Here is a 4908-nt window from a genome sequence, read left to right on the forward strand (position 1 = left end):
AGATTATTTTGCCCAACTGTAGACAAAAGTAACTGTTCTGAGCACATTTAAGGTAGACCAGGTAAAGCCATGTTGTTTGGTAGGTCAAGATGTAGTAAATGCATTTCAACTTAAGATATTTTCAATTCACAATGTGTTTACTGGGATATAACTCTGTTAACAGACTTGGGTCCCTGGTCCTAGCAAAGGTAGAAATGAGGCTGGACCCAAAATTTAAAAGCACAGGCAAAACTTTATTGGGGCTTATGCTGGAGCACAAAGGAAAGAGTCTTTAGGCTGACTCACTGAGGAGAGGTCAGGGAGGATTTTTTAAAGAAACTTAGGTGGGAAAAGTGTGCCATCTAAGCATGTAGAAGTGGGGATTTATTAGCACCTGTGCACTTAAACACCATGCTTCTTCATGAGTTGCATGTCAAATTAACATGTTAAATCTCCACACCTGAGAGTGACTTTCAGTATTATAATGAGGAGAAAGTTGGTGAAAGTTCAGCACTGGGGTCCATCTTGGTGCAGACTGGTTTGGACTGGTCTTGGCTTGCTCCTTAGCTGATAGTTTGCTCTGTAAGAAAAGTGCTAAGGGCCACCAGGCAGCAGGAGGCTTTCCAGGTGCACAGGGCCTTGCTCCCAAGGTTCCTGACTGTTTCAACCCTGCTATAAGTTGAGAACATCTGTGTACAAATGCACAAAATAGAAATGACAGATTAATTTTTACCAAGTGAACGCACCCCAATAACTAAACCTTATCCCTGTCTTAGTCATTAAATATGTCAGATGTATCATTATTCTGACTTCTAATATTTTAGGTTAATTTTGCTTATTCTTGCAGGTTATATTAAATATAGTCCTGTGGTATGCATTTTTTGTGTCTGGCTTTTTTTGCTTAATATTATCTCTGGGAAATGTGCTTGCTTTGAGCAGTAGCTTCTTATTTTTCATTACCATTTGGTTTACCAGTGTGTAAATATATCATAGTTTGTATTTTCTATTGTCATTAGAAATTGTTTTGTTTCTTTTTGTTATAGCTTTGAGACACTCAAGTCAGTGATTAGTTTTCCACAAATCAAATCTTTTTTTATTATATTTTTACAAATCAAATCTTAATATTCTGTGTTTTCATTACCACTTATTTCAAAATATTTTATATCTTCTGTGATGTTTTTTTCCTTAGCCCATGAGTTATTAGGAGTGCTTTACCTAATTTCTAAATCTCAAGGGATTTTCTAGATATTTTTTTTAAAAATTTAAATCCAAGTTAGTTAACATACATTGTAATAATGATTTCAAGAATAGAATGTAGTGATTCATTATTTACATATAACACCCAGTGCTCATTCCCACAAGTGTCCTTCTTAATGCCCTTCGCCCATTTAGCCCATCCCCCCCACCTGACATCCCGCCAGCAAGCTTCAGTTTGTTCTCTGCATTTAAGAATCTCTTATGGTTTACCTCCCTCTCTGTTTTATTTTTAATGTTTATTATTTTTGAGAGAGAGAGAGAGACAGAGTGTGAGCAGGGGAGGGGGAGAGAGAGAGGGAGACACAGAATCTGAAGCAGGCTCCAGGCTCTTAGCTGTCAGCACAGAGTGTGATGCAGGACTTGAACCCACAAACCGTGAGATCATGCTGAGCCCAAGTCAGAAGCTCAACCGATTGAGCCACCCAGGCACCCCCTCGCTCTCTGTTTTTATCTTATTTTTGCTTCCCTTCCCCTATGTCCACCTGTTTTGTTTCTTAAATTCCACATATGAGTGAAATCATATATTATTTCCCTGACTGACTTATTTTGCTTAGCAGAATACACTCTAGTTTGTAAATAGCATTGCAGTGCACATTGTTGTAAATAGCAAGATTTCATTCTTTTTGGTTGTCAAGTAATATTCCATTGTATGTATACACCACATCTTCTTTATCCATTTATCAGTCAATGGACATTTGGGCTCCTTTCATACTTTGGCTATTGTCCATAGTGCTGCTATAAACATTGGGATGCATGTGTCCCTTAGAATCACCACTCTACCCTTTGGATAAATACCTAGTAGTGCAATTGCTGCGTAGTAGGGTAGTTCTATTTTTTTTTAATAACAATCTTTTTTTAAAAGTTTATTCATGGGGTGCCTGGGTGGTGCAGTCGGTTAAGCGTCCGACCTCAGCCAGGTCACGATCTCGCGGTCCGGGAGTTCGAGCCCCGCATCAGGCTCTGGGCTGATGGCTCAGAGCCTGGAGCCTGTTTCCGATTCTATGTCTCCCTCTCTCTCTGCCCCTCCCCCGTTCATGCTCTGTCTGTCTCTGTCCCAAAAATAAATAAACGTTGAAAAAAAAAATAAAAGTTTATTCATTTATTTTGAGAGAGAGAGACTGCAAGTGGGGGTGGGGGTGGAGAGAGAGAGACAGAGAATACCAAGTAGGCCCTGCACTGTTAGTGCAGAGCCTGATGTGGGACTTGAACCCACAATCCATGAGATCATGAACTGAGCTGAAATCAAGAGTCGGATGCTCAACCAACTGAGCGACCCAGGCACCCCTGGGTAGTTCTATTTTTAATGTTTTGAGGAACCTCCATGCTGTTTTCAGAGTGGCTGCACCAGTTTGCATTCCCGCTAACACTGCAAAAAGGTTCCCCTTTCTCCACATCCTCACCAACATCCATTGTTGCCTGAGTTGTTAATGTTAGCCACTCTGACTAGTGTGAGGTGGTATCTCATTGTGGTTTTGATTTGTATTTCCATGATGATGAGTGATTCTGAGCATCTTTTCATGTGTCTCTTAGCCATCTGGATGTCTTCTTTGTAAAAGTGTCTATTCATCTCTTCTGCCCATTTCTTCACTGGATTATTTGTTTTTTAGGTGTTAAGTTTGATAAGTTCTTTATGATTTTGGATACTAACCCTTTATCTGAAATGTCATTTGCAAATATCTTCTTCCATTCTGTCGGTTGCCTTTTAGTTTTGCTGATTGTTTCCTTTGCTGTGCAGAAGTTTTTTATCTTGATTAGGTCCCAGTAGTTCATTTTTGCTTTTGTTTCCCTTGCCTCTGGAGACATGTCAAATGAGAAGTTGATGCGGCCAAGGTCAAAGAAGTTGCCACCTGTTTTCTAGGATTTTGATGGCTTCCTGTCTTAAATTTAGGTCTTTTATCCATTTTCAGTTTATTTTTGTGTATGGTGTAAGTGCATGTCACTGTCCAGCTTTCCCAACACTATTTGCTAAATAGATTGTCTTTTTCCATTGGATATTCTTTCCTGCTTTGTCAAAGATTAGCTGGCCGTATGTTTGTGGGTCCATTTCTCGGTTCTCTGTTCTGTTCCATTGATCTGTGTGTCTGTTTTTATGCCAGTACCATACAGTCATGATGATTAGAGATTTGTAATACAGCTTGAAGTCTGGAATTGTGATGCCTCCAGGTTTGGTTTTCTTTTTCAATATTACTTTGGCTATTCAGGGTCTTTTCTAGTTCCATACAAATTTTAGAATTGTTTGTTGTAGCTCTGTGAAGAATTCTGGTGTTACTTTGATAGAGATTGCATTGAATATGTGATTGCTTTGGGTAGTATGAAAATTTTAACAATATTTGTTCTTCCAATCCATGAGCATGGAATATTTTCCCATTTCTTTGTGTCTTCTTCAATTTATTTCATAAGCTTTCTCCAGTTTTTAGTGTATGGATTTTTCACTTCTTTGGTTAGGTTTATTTCTAGGTATTTTATGGTTTTTGGTGCAAATGGGATTGATTCCTTGATTTTTCTTTCTGCTGCTTCATTATTGGTGTGCAGAAATGCAACTGATTTCTGTACATTGATTTTATATCCTATGACTTTGCTGAATTCATGTATCAGTGCTAGCAGTTTTATTTTTTAGTGGAGTCTTTTGGGTTTTCCACATAAAGTATCATGTCGTCTGTGAAGAGTGAAAAAGTTTGACTTCCTCCTTGCCAATTGGATGCTTTTTATTTCTTTGTGTTGCCTGATTGCTGAAGCTAGGACTTCCAACACTATGTTGAATAACAGTGATAAGAGTGGGCATCTCTGTCATGTTCCTGACCTTAGGGAGAAAGTTCTAGTTTTTCCCCATTAAGAATGATGTCAGTCTTTTCATATTATGACATTTATGATCTTGAGGTATGTTTCTTCTATCCCTACTTTCATGAGGGTTTTTATCAAGAAAAGATGCTGTATTTTGTCAAATGCTTCCTCTGCATCAATTGAAAGGATCATGTGGTTCTTATCCTTTCTTTTATTAATGTGATGTATCACGTTAATTGATTTCCAATTCATTAGTTGAACCAGCCCTGCATCTCTGGAATAAATACCACTGGATCATGGTGAATAATTCTTTGAATGTATTTTTGAATCCGGTTGGTTAGTATCTTGTTGAGAATTTTTGCGTCTGTGTTCATCAGGGAAATTGGTCTCCTTTTTACTGGGGTCTTTGGTTTTGGAATCAAGGTAATGTTGGCCTCATAAAATGAGTTTGGAAGTTTCCCTTCCATTTCTGTTTTTAGAACAACTTCAGAAGAATACCTGTTAACTCTCCATTAAATGTTTGATAGAATTCCCTTGGAAAGCCATCCAGCCCTGGACTCTATTGGGAGATTTTTGATTACTGATTCAATTTCTTTACTGGTAATTGGTCTGTTCAAATTTTCTATTTCTTCCTGTTTCCATTTTGGTAGTTTATATGTTTCTAGGAATTTGTCCATTTCTTCCAGATTGCCCTATTTGTTGGCATATAATTGCTCATAATAATTTGTTATTATTATTTGTATTTTTGGGGTGTTGGTTTTGATCTCTCCTCTTTCTTTCTTGATTGTATTTATTTGGGTCCCCATACTGCTCCACCATCTTAACTCCTCTCTAGATATCTTAATGTTACTCATTTCTAATTTAATTTCATTGTGGTAAGAAAATATATTC

This window comes from Leopardus geoffroyi, chromosome C1, assembly GCF_018350155.1.
Source record: "Leopardus geoffroyi isolate Oge1 chromosome C1, O.geoffroyi_Oge1_pat1.0, whole genome shotgun sequence".
Classification (NCBI taxonomy): domain Eukaryota; kingdom Metazoa; phylum Chordata; class Mammalia; order Carnivora; family Felidae; genus Leopardus; species Leopardus geoffroyi.